Source organism: Aethalodelphis obliquidens, unplaced genomic scaffold, assembly GCF_003676395.1.
Source record: "Aethalodelphis obliquidens isolate GAN/ISIS:26980383/991018 unplaced genomic scaffold, ASM367639v1 scaffold5, whole genome shotgun sequence".
Taxonomy (NCBI): Eukaryota; Metazoa; Chordata; class Mammalia; order Artiodactyla; family Delphinidae; genus Aethalodelphis; species Aethalodelphis obliquidens.
Genome location: NW_020837949.1, coordinates 55,054,288 through 55,066,895, shown reverse-complemented (window position 1 = coordinate 55,066,895; position 12,608 = coordinate 55,054,288). Strand labels below are relative to the sequence as shown.

The 12,608-nt window shown below is 36.9% G+C and overlaps 1 protein-coding gene across 1 annotated transcript in view; it reads left to right on the top strand.

The window, feature by feature from the left end:
• MTERF1 (mitochondrial transcription termination factor 1) overlaps positions 1 to 12,608 on the top strand; it is a 508,137-nt gene that overhangs the window by 45,810 nt on the left and 449,719 nt on the right. The window contains exon 2 of the transcript XR_003431984.1: positions 3,284 to 3,317. The gene's annotated coding sequence lies outside the window, so the exon portion shown is untranslated. The remainder of the gene's footprint in view (positions 1 to 3,283; positions 3,318 to 12,608) is intronic.

Below are 12,608 nucleotides of genomic sequence, written 5' to 3'. Positions count from 1 at the left end.
ATCCAGGATAATTAGCTGTGCAATTATTTTGAAGAAATAAATTGAAAGTTGACATAAATACAAACTGTAAAAAAAAGGGTAAGCCCACAACAAATATAGATTTTGTTGTTTTATAGTTTCCCAAATTCAAACACTTAAAAAAATTTTTTTTTGTTTTGTTATAGGATGAAATGTAGATAGGAACATATATATATGTGTGTGTGTGTGTGTGTGTGTGTGTGTGTGTGTGTGTGTGTGTGTGTGTGTGTGTGTGTATATATATAAAACTGAATATATGAAAAAATTAAACTTGCTTAAACAACTACTGTAAGTCTGTGTATTTTAACACAGATTATAGATTTTTCTATTTCCTGTGGCTTAATTGAGAAATTAAAAAATGACATATCGGGAATCTTTATGCCCTGTTGCTTTGTCACAGTGCAGTGTCAAGTATTACCATTAGTAGTAAAGTATATTATTTTTAAGATAAATTGTAATATAAAAACACATTTTTTTGGATTTTGTCAAAATTACAAACCATGGTGTTCTGGGTCCCCCTCTCCGACCCCTTACTTTACCACTGGAGGGGTTTACATGATTTTCATTTTTAATCTACATATGAACCTTTGGGTCTAGAGCTTTATCAAGTTAAGAGTGCAAGATGCTTTGTAAAGAGCTGAAGTAGTTCAGTACAAAGTAAAGTAACCAATCCATTAATTGAAAATATTTCTCTAAGCAAAAGTCACAAAGAAGAAGGTTTGTTACTAAAAAGCCAATTTTAGCTATATTTTGAAAGGGGTACAGTAACCCAATCAACCAGTTACATGAGAACTCCCTTAATATTTAAAAGCTCCAAAATTTTAAAATTAATACATAATTTAAAAAGCTGGATAAAAATAATCCTAAACTTAAAATAATAAAACTGGGCTTCCCTGGTAGTGCAGTGGTTAGGAATCTGCCTGACAGGGCAGGGGACGCGGGTTCCAGCCCTGGTCTGGGAAGATCCCACATGCCATGGAGCAATTGGGCCTGTGTGCCACAATTACTGAGCCTGCGAGCCACGGCTGCTGGGCCTGCATGCCACAACTCTTGAAGCCCGCATACCTAGAGCCCATGCTCTGCAACAAGAGAGGCCATTGCAATGAGAGGCCTGCTCACTGCAACGGAGGGTGGTCCCCCTGCTCGCTGCAACTAGAGAAAGCCCGTACGCATCAGCAAAGACCCAATGCAGCCAAAAAGAAATTTATTTTTAAAAAAAGTTATTAAAAAATATAAATAAAACTGACAGTTGTGGTGAAGCTGTATGATACCACAATTAATTAAATCAATTACTGACAATTTGACACTTGCTAGATTTGGTTGAGACCTTCAAGAAAAGGAGTTTAAAATCTCAAGTGATCTCAAGGAGCTTATAATTTCTTAGAGGAGGTAAGAATAATATATACCCAAGACAGCAGAATAGAACATGTGATGAATGAGCTTAGGGAAGGGCCACTACCAATGCTTTTCCTTTCAAAACATTTTTTTCCTCCTGGGAGACTTAATGCTTTTTGCACTTGGTATTACTCATATAGTACTTATTACACTCTTAGCTGACTTAGAAAATATTTATCAATTTTTTTGGGCTGCCTAGGATCTGAGTTATCCTTCTAGATTTGGAGAATTCTTATCATTTGAGTTTTGGTAAGAGGAAGACTGAAAAAGCCAGATAGTAGTCACTTTCCCATGCTTCTTTGCAGCTAGGGTGTAGGCATATGACCTAGGCTCAACCAATCAATTAAAAAAGATGACAGCTTTATTGAGGTATAACTCACAAATCATTCAGTTCACTCACAAAGTGTATAATTAGGTTGTTCTTAGTATATTCACAGAGTTGCATAACAATCCACAACTGATTTTAAAACATTTTCATCACCTCAAAAAGAAACACCATATCCATTAGCAGCCATTTTCCATTCCCCTATCCTCCTCAGCCCTAGGCAACTCTGTTCTACTCTTAGTCTCCGTAGATTTGCCTATTCTGGACATTTCATATAAATGGAATTATATAATAGTGGTTTTTGTAATTGCCTTCTTTCACTTAGCATAATGTTTTCAAGTTTCATCCATGTTGAAGCATGCATCAGAACTTCATTATATTGTTGAATAATACTCCATTGTATGGATACACCACATTTTATCTACTGATCAGTTGATGAACATTTGAGTTATTTTTGTATACGATGTGAGTTAGGGATCCAAGTTCATTCCTTTGCATGTGGATATCAAGTTGTTTCACCCAGCATCATTTTTTTGAAAAGATTTTTCTTCCCACATTAAATTGTCTTGGCACCCTTGCCGAAAATCAATTGGCTGTAAATGTGAGGATTTATTTCTAGACTCTCAATTCTATTCTATTGATCTACATGTCTATTCTTATGCTAGAACCCACCGTATTAATTGCTGTAGTTTTGAAGTAAACTCTGAAATCGGGAATTGTGAGCCCTTCAATGTCTTCTTCTTTTTCAAGATTTTTTTTGGCTCTTCTGAGTTTCTTGAATTTCCATATGAATTTTAGCATCAGCTTCTCAATTTCTGCAAGGAAGCCATCTGGGATTTATATAGAGATTTTGATGAATCTGTAGATCACTGTGGGTACTAAAGCCATCTTAACAATATTGTCCACCAGTCCATGAACCTTGATGTATTTCCATTTATTTAGGCCTCCTTTAATTTCTTTCAGCTATATTTTATAGTTTCCAGAGTAGAAGTTTTGCATTCCTTTTGTTAAATTTATTCTGAAGTATTTTATTTTTTGCTAATATTGTAAATGGAATTATTTCCTTAATTTCACTTTTGGTTTTCTCATCACTATCGTATAGAAATGCAATCGAGTTTTGTATATTGATCTTGTATTATGCAACCTTACTGAACATGTTTATTAGTTCTAATAGTTTTTTAGTGGATCTCTTAGAATTTTCTATATACAAGATCATGTCATCTGCAAATAGATATAATTTTATTTCTCGCTTTCCAATATGGATGCCTTTTATTTCATTTTCTTCCCTAATTGTTATGGCTAAAACCTTCAGTACAATGTTGAATAGAAGTAGTGAGAATGGACATTCTTGCCTCATTCCTATCATAGTAGTAAACTATTCAGTCTTTCACCATTAAGTTCAACCCATCAAATTTTGGATACAGAGAAGTAGGGATCATTAGAGAACCCATTTTAACACTTCCTATTTCTCTTTCCTGCTTTATTTATTGTACTTATCACGTTCAGTTGTACTGTACGTTTTAAACTATTTTTTCTGTTTTATAGTCTGTTCCCTGCTCCTGCCTGCCTCCCATCTAATGTAAGTACCATTAGAGCAAGCATTTTCGTTAGTTCTGGTCACTGTTTCATCAAAACCTAGAACTATGCTGGACACATACACTCAATACATGTCTGTTGGTTGAAAGAATGATACTGTGGTGTGTTTTCTGTTGCTGGTTTGTAAACTATTTTGTGAAAGGAAGCATAGTTTTGGATTTTAAAAAAATTTTGTTTTATCTGTACCAGCTAGTATAATGTATTGGATATGGTAGGTGCTTAGTAAATGTTGGTGAAATAGAATCAAACATTCTATTGAAGACAGAAGTCTTCATGGAAATAAGAGTTGAGCTAGGGCTGAAGGATGAGTAGGAATGAGGTGGACAGAAGTAGGGAAATCTTAGTGGTGTTAAATGTAAATTTTATTACTTTGGTTAAAAAAAAAATCAACTGTGCAGAAATTTATTCTCTCACAGTACTGGGGGCCAAAAGCTTGAAATCAAGGTGTTAGTAGGGCTATCCTCTAAGCGAGGATACTTCCTGGCCTTTTCTTCTAGTAACCTCAGGCATTCCTTGCCTTGCAGCTGCAGTGCTTCTCGTTCTGATTCCATCGTCACAGGGTGTTCTCCCTGAGTGTGTCTGTCTTCTCATGGAATATTTTCTCTTGTTTATTTTTCATTCTTTTTTTTTTAATTGAAGTATAGTTGATTTACAATGTTGTGTTAATTACTTCTGTACAACAAAGTGATTCAGTTATGCATATATATGTATTCTTTTTTTAATATTCTTTTCCATTATGGTTTATCATAAGATATTGAGTATAGTTTTCTGTGCTATACAGTAGGACCTTGTTGTTTATACATGTGCTAACCCCAACCTCCCTGTCCATCCCTCCCCCCACCCCCTCCCCCTTGGCAACCACCAGCCTGTTCTCTATGTCCATGTGAATTTTCCTCTTCTTATAAGGACACCAGTCATCTTGGATTAGGGCTCATCCTAATGACCTCATCTTAACTTGATTACATGTGCCAAAACCCTATTTCCAAATAACATCACATTTACAAGTATGGGGGGCTAGGAGGATTTCAACACGTCTTTTTGGAGGACATAATTCAGCCTATAAAACACCATGACTCTTATGTTTAATGTGACCTATTTCTACTTTCCCAGTCTCACCTCTTGCTTGTCACTCCCTGTGTACATACTTCAGTTCTACTGAACCACTTGCTGTTGTCCTGTCTGGAATGCCCCAGTCTGATAGGTTAACACCATGTAATACGTTATAGCTCAACTCAAGAGTCATGTTCTTTGGGAAGTCTTCCTTGAATCCAAGTTAGGTTAGGGGCTTCTCTTTTAGGCCCATTTATAATATTTGTGCTGCCGCATTGTAATTATTTATTTACCTGTCTCTTTCTTACACTAACTCTGAAGTTGTTGAAGGCAGAGACTTTGTGTCATCTTTATCACTGTGTTCTCCTTGCTTAGCACAGTGCTTAGCAGTTGGAAGTCACCCAGTAAATGTTTACTGTTGAGTATGAGTAATATTACAAAGGAAATTTGATAGAACCTAGAAAGCAATAGGGTATAAAGGAAGAAGAAATGAAGGATTACTTTAGAACTTTGAGTATAAGTAGGAGGCCAAGTGAGGTATATGTGGGCAGAAAAAGTGAAGTTCAAAGAGATGGTTTGGGGGAAAATATTATAATCCCAATTAAAAGGGATTATAGAATAAATATGTGGTAGAGGAACTAGAGGGCGAACCCTTTGAGGACAAGGATTGGGCCTTATCATTGTGTTTCTAGTACTTAGTACTTAGAATTCTGCTTGGCATAAAAGAGACCATCAATTCATATTTACCACATGAAGCGTAAAGTGAATGTTTTCAGGTCTCTAGGTTGGTGTTTCTACTGACCAAATAGAGAAGTTTTGGACAGTTAACTGGTTTGGGAGCTGGGAAGACAAAGCCTTCAGCTTTGAGTGTGTTGATTTAAAAATTAGAACAGAACGTTTAAGGGGGAAATTTCTGGTAAATAAATCTATAGAGCCATGAATGCTCAGAGCTGTGGACTTGAAAGTCACAGATGTCTATTTGGAGGTTATCAACGATAATTGAAGACATGGAAGTAGATGAAGTTTCAGAGGGATTGGACATAGACTAAAAGATTGAAGAATAGAGGTCAGGACCTTGGGAAAACACGCATTTGGGTACTAGGAGGTGAAACATAAGCCAGAAGGAGATGGAGAAGGAGCAGCCACAAAATGGGACACTGCGATTGGACGGTGTCACAGAATCCATGGGGGGATATAATTTGAAAAACAGGAGGTCATTAACTGTGTCAAATGCTGAGAAAAGATCAAGAATAATAAGGACTGAGAAAAACTCATCAGCTTTAGCCTTAATTTAGTCATTTGTGACCTTCAAGAGAAATATTTCAGTGGAATGTTGGCAGTTAAATCTTAGCTATTTAAAAAGGAATTTGGTGACAATTTGGTGACAATAGGAGAGGTGATGTTCTGTAGACCATATAATTAAATTTGGCAAGAAAAGGAGAGAAACTGAATAATAGCTTGGAAGGTCAGCAGGATCAACAAAGACTTATTGCTGTGCTTTTGAAATGTGATGCATTTTTGACAAATTTAGTGTTCTATATCTTGAGTGTTTGGTTCCCAAATCAGACTAGAGCTAAAAGACTGAGTTACAAAGGTGGAGAAATCATGTGGCTTTTGGCTTAACAAACCAGAAGAGTGTCCTACTGGGTACCAGTGCTTTGTTGTGTGGCCAGCATTGGAAAAGAGAAGTGGGGCAGAAAGATCATGAGAAGTTTTTTATGGTGGAACAGGAATTGTTAGGTCAGGGAGCAGAATCAGCATGTTGGAACAGAAGAGACCGAGCAAACCTCTCTGTTTATAGATGAAGCAGCTGAGGTTCAGAAAGAAACCCTGAGATTTCTGAGTATTAAAGAAAAAACATCCAGGCTGTTTGATAGGGCGACGGATTTGTTTGCCTTTCTCCTCAGGCTGAGGGGAATTCCATGGCAGCATTACTGCTCCCTAAGAGAGTATTGGATTGTAGACAAACCAAGAATTGCTGTCTGCCCTTTTTATTGAAGATGTTGCTGATCAGAGATTATTAGCCTCTTTGGGGACACAGTCTACTTCTCAGACAACTTCTAGAACCAATTTGGCTGTGCTTTGCAAATAGAGATGGAGAAATGGAGACCCATATTGTTGCCTCCCTAGGGTCATCATTAACCAAACCACCTGGCTGACAAGCCTGTGGCTATGGAAACCAACCTTGCTGAGGAAAGATGGATTATAAAAATAAGCCTCTTTTCTTTTCAACTTGATTTACTGGAATGATGTCTTGGCGCTATGAATTAGATCTTGCAGAAATATCAGATTGGATCATTCAATCAGTCAATACCTTAGTTTTCTTAAATATTCTCTGTTATTTGACCTTTTTGGTTCTGTCGAAGACGATGAATACTGCATTTTTCTACTCATGAAGGTTTTTACATGTGAACCCCTGATACCCTTTGCTTTCACATGTGCAAATTCAGAATTCCTGCTATGGAGAAAATATAGTCTGTGGTGCTGGGCATACCTTTGCTGTAGGGATTCAAGATGATGAAAAAACCAGTAAGCTGAGAGTTGGATGTATCCCTATCTATCTATATGCAAATATCAGTTTTCTTCTCGAAAATATATTTTTCATCTTCATTGGGGTTTGGAGGAGATAAGATATATCTTATGTGCCACCAACTCTTATGTATGTTATGTATATATGCAAATGTTACACGCATATGTACACATATACACACATACATACACATGGATGCCAGAATTCTTTACCCACTCTTGGAAACACCATATGCAGGGATAATAGATATTAAGGTTGAAGGTCAGGGGGAGAATATGTGTGATAGAAACATAAAAGAATTTATTAAAAAATTCTTTGGGTTACTTGAGGTATTTTCCTGTAAACTTATCTTTTCTCTCCCACACTGTTATACAGTTTTTACATCATAGGTCTAGATAGCACTGAAAAGCCTAAGGCAGCCTATTTAGAAGTCTCTTTTTTATTTTTAACATCTTTATTGGAGTATAATTGCTTTACAATAGTGTGTTAGTTTCTGCTTTATAACAAAGTGAGTTAGCTATACATATACATATATCCCCATATCTCCTCCCTCTTGCGTCTCCCTCCCACCCTCCCTATCCCACCCCTCTAGGTGGTCACAAAACACCGAGCTTATCTCCCTGTGCTATGCGGCTGCTTCCCACTAGCTATCTATTTTACATTTGGTAGTGTATATAAGTCCATGCCACTCTCTCACTTCGCCCCAGCTTACCCTTCCTCCTCCCCATGTCCTCAAGTCCATTCTCTACATCTGCGTCTTTATTCATGTCTTGCCCCTAGGTTCCTGAGAACCTTTTTTTTTTAGATTCCATGATTCCATATATATGTGTTAGCATACAGTATTTATTTTTCTCTTTCTGACTTACTTCACTCTGTATGACAGTCTCTAGGTCCATCCACCTCACTACAAATAACTCAATTTCGTTTCTTTTTATGGCTGAGTAATATTCCATTGTATATATGTGCCACGTCTTTATCCATTCATCTGTCGATGGACACTTAGGTTGCTCCATGTCCTGGCTATTGTAAATAGAGCTGCAATGAACATTGTGGTACATGACTCTTTTTGAATTACGGTTTTCTCAGGGTATATGCCCAGTAGTGGGATTGCTGGGTAAAGCTCTCCTTTTTTTTCTTGATGAGTCTGGCTAATGGTTTATCAATCTTGTTTATCTTCTCAAAGAACCAGCTTTTGGTTTTATTGATCTTTGCTATTTTTTCATTTATTTCTGATCTGATATTTATGATTTCTTTCCTTCTGCTAACTTTGGTGTTTCTTTGTTCTTCTTTCTCTAATTGCTTTAGGTGTAAGGTTAGGTTGTTTATTTGAGATGTTTCTTATTTCTTGAGTTAGGATTGTATTGGTATAAATTTCTCTCTTAGAACTGCTTTTGCTGGATCCCATAGGTTTTGGGTCATTGTGTTTTCATTGTCATTTGTCTCTAGGTATTTTTTGATTTCCTCTTTGATTTCTTCAGTGATCTCTCGGTTATTAAGTAGTGTGTTGTTTAGGCTCCATGTGTTTGTATTTTTTACAGATTTTTCCTGTAATTGATATCTAGTCTCATAGCATTTTGGTCGGAAAAGATACTTGATACTATTTCAGTTTTCTTAAATTTACCAAGGCTTGATTTGTGACCCAAGATATGATCTATCCTGGAGAATGTTCTATGAGCACTTGAGAAGTGAGTGTATTCTGTTGTTTTTGCATGGAATGTCCTATAAATATCAATGATGTCCATCTTGTTTAATGTATCATTTAAAGCTTGTGTTTCCTTATTTATTTTCATTTTGGATGATCTGTCCGTTGGTGGAAGTGGGGTGTTAAAGTCCCCCACTATTATTGTGTTATTGTTGATTTCCTCTTTTATAGCTGTTAACATTTGCCTTATGTATTGAGGTGCTCCTATGTTGGGTGCATATATATTTACAATTGTTATATCTTCTTCCTGGATTGATCCCTTGATCATTATGTAGTGTCCTTCTTTGTCTCTTGTAACAGTCTTTATTTTAAGTCTATTTTGTCTGATCTGAGAATTGCTACACCAGCTTCCTTTTGATTTCTGTTTGCATGGAATATCTTTTTCCATCCCCTCTCTTTCAGTCTGTATGTGTCCCTAGGTCTGAAGTGGGTCTCTTGTAGACAGCATATTATATGGGTCTTGTTTTTGTATCCATTCAGCCAGTCTATGTCTTTTGGTTGGAGCATTTAACCCATTTACATTTAAGGTAATTATTGATATGTATGTTCCTATTACCATTTTCTTAATTGTTTTGGTTTTGTTATTGTAGGTCTTTTCTTTCTCTTGTGTTTCCTGCCTAGAGAAGTTCCTGTAGCATTTGTTGTAATGGTTTGGTGGTGCTGAATTCTCTTAGATTTTGCTTTTCTGTAAAAGTTTTAATTTCTCTGTCAAATGTGAATGAGATCCTCGCTGGGTAGAGTAATGTTGGTTGTAGGTTTTTCCCTTTCATCACTTTAAATGTGTCTTGCCACTCCTTTCTGGCTTGCAAGGTTTCTGCTGGAAAATCAGCTGTTAACCTTATGGGGATTCCCTTGTATGTTATTTGTTGTTTTTCCCTTGCTGCTATTAATATTTTTTCTTTGTATTTAATTTTTGATACTTTGATTAATATGTGTCTTGGTGTGTTTCTCCTTGGATTTGTCCTGTATGGGACTCTTTGCACTTCCTGGAGTTGATTGACTATTTCCTTTCCCATGTTAGGGAAATTTTCAACTGTAATCTCTTCAAATATTTTCTCAGTCCCTTTCTTTTTCTCTTTTTCTTCTGGGACCCCTATAATTCAAATGTTTGTATGTTTAATGTTATCCCAGAGGTCTCTGAGACTTTCCTTAATTCTTCTCATTCTTTTTTCTTTTTTCTGCTCTGTGGTAGTTATTTCCACTTTTTATTTTCCAGACCACTTATCCATTCTTCTGCCTCAGTTATTCTGTTATTGGTTCCTTCTGGAGAATTTTAAATTTCATTTATTGTGTTGTTCATCACTGTTTGTTTGCTCTTTATTTCTTCTAGGTCCTTGTTAAATGTTTCTTGTATTTTCTCCATTGTATTTCTAAGATTTGGGATCATCTTTACTATCATTACTCTTTTTTTCAGGTAGACTACCTATTTCCTCTTCATTTGTTTGGTCTGGTTGGTTTTTTCCTTTTCCTTCATCTGCTGTGTGTTTCTCTGTCTTCTCATTTTGCTTAACTTACTGTGTTTGCTGTCTCCTTTTCACAGGCTGCAGGTTCGTAGTTCCCGTTGTTTTTGGTGTGTGTCCCCAGTGTGTAAGGTTGGTTCAGTGGGTTCTGCAGGCTTCCTGGTGGAGGGGACTAGAAGTCGCTTTTACATATTAAACTCAAGAGTGAGTAAATAATTTCAGTCATAACTTGCAGCCAATAAAAACCTTCCAGAAACTAGCAAAATCTCAAAACCTTTTACGTCTTCTCTCCAACTACAGAATTCTACAAGATATTAAAACCAAGTTCAGACTGTAGAGGGAGATTCTGTGGGTGACATAGTTGAGCAAACATGTCAAAGCCTTTCAAAACCACATATCAGGCATAGTGCTATGTTTCACTTATGGATGGAGAATTTGTTTTCACTTCTTGTTATAAATTGAGACAGTGTCAGAAGCTAACCAGAAGCTGCCTTGAGCAGGATGTTGAGAAACAGGAGATACCTAAGATAAAAGAAAAGAAATTAGAGCAAAGGGCACCAATAAGAGACCTGAAGAAACTAGAGTAGGAGAATCAGCAATGGCCATACATGCAAAAGCTTCACAGGACATTAAAGAGATCACATCCTGTTTTAGAGCAAGACTTCTGCTAAGCTATTTTATTTCATTTTTATTTTCTGAATTTTATTTAATTTATTTTTTTATATAGCAGGTTCTTATTAGTCATCTATTTTATACACATCAGTGTATACATGTCAATCCCAATCTCCCAATTCATCACACCACCCCGCCCCCACTCCCCCTCCCCCCAACTTTCCCACCTTGGTGTCCATATGTGTTTTTCAATTACTGACCTGCAAACTGGTTCATCTGTACCATTTTTCTAGGTTCCACATATATGCGTTAATATGCAATATTTGTTTTTTTATTTCTGATTTACTTCACTCTGTATGACAGTCTCTACAAATGACCCAACTTCGTTCCTTTTTATGGCTGAGTAATATTCTGATGTATATACGTACCACATCTTCTTTATCCATTCATGTGTCGATGGGCATTTAGGTTGCTTTCATGACCTGGCTATTGTAAATACTATTGCAATGAACATTGGGGTGCATGTGTCTTTTTGAAGTATGGTTTTCTCTGGGTATATGCCCAGTAGTGGGATTGCTGGATCATATGGTAATTCTATTTTAGTTTTTTAAGGAACCTCCATACTGTTCTCCATAGTGGCTGTATCAATTTACATTCCCACCAACAGTGCAAGAGGGTTCCCTTTTCTCCACACCCTCTCCAGCATTTGTTGTTTGTAGATTTTCTGATGATGCCCATTCTAACTGCTGTGAGGTGATACCTCATTGTAGTTTTTTTTGTTTTGTTTTGTTTTGTTTTGCGGTACGTGGGCCTCTCACTGTTGTGGCCTCTCCCGTTGCAGAGCACAGGCTCCAGACACGCAGGCTCAGCGGCCATGGCTCACGGGCCCAGCTACTCCATGGCATGTGGTATCTTCCTGGACCTGGGCACGAACCTGTGTCCCCTGCATCGGCAGGCAGACTCTCAACCACTGCGCCACCAGGAAAGCCCCTCATTGTAGTTTTGAATTGCACTTCTCTAATAATTAGTGATTTTGAGCAGCTTTTCATATGCTTCTCGGCCACCTGTATGTTTTCTTTGGAGAAATGTCTATTTAGGTTTTCTGCACATTTTCGGATTGGGTTGTTTGTTTTTTTTAATATTGAGCTGCATGGGCTGCTTATATATTTTGGAGATTAATCCTTTGTCCATTGATTCGTTTGCAAATATTTTCTCCCATTCTGAGGGTTGTCTTTTTGTCTTGTTTGTAGTCTCCTTTGCTGTGCAAAAGCTTTTAAGTTTCATTAGGTCCCATTTGTTTATTTTTGTTTTTATTTCCATTACTCTAGGAGGTGGATCAAAAAAGATCTTGCTGTGATTTATGTCAAAGAGAGTTCTTCCTATGTTTTCCTCTAAGAGTTTTATGGTGTCTGGTCTTACATTTAGGTCTCTAATCCATTTGAGTTCATTTTTGTGTATGGTGTTAGGGGGTGTTCTAATTTCATTCTTTTACATGTAGCTGTCCAAATTTCCCAGCACCACTTACTGAAGAGACTGTCTTTTCTCCATTGTATATCCTTGCCTCCTTTGTCATAGATTAGTTGACCATAGCTGTGTGGGTTTACCTCTATACTTTCTATCCTGTTCCATTGATCTATATCTCTGTTTTTGTGCCAGTACCATACTGTCTTGATTACCATAGCTTTTTAGTATAGTCTGAAGTCAGGGAGTCTAATTCCTCCAGCTCCATTTTTTCCCCTGAAGACTGCTTTGGCTATTAGGGGTCTTCTGTGTCTCCATACAAATTTTAAGATGATTTGTTCTAGTTCTGTAAAAAAATGCCATTGGTAGTTTGATAGGGATTGCATTGAATCTGTAGATTACTTTGGGTAGTATAGTCATTTTCACAATATTGATTCTTCCAGTCCAAGAACATGGTAT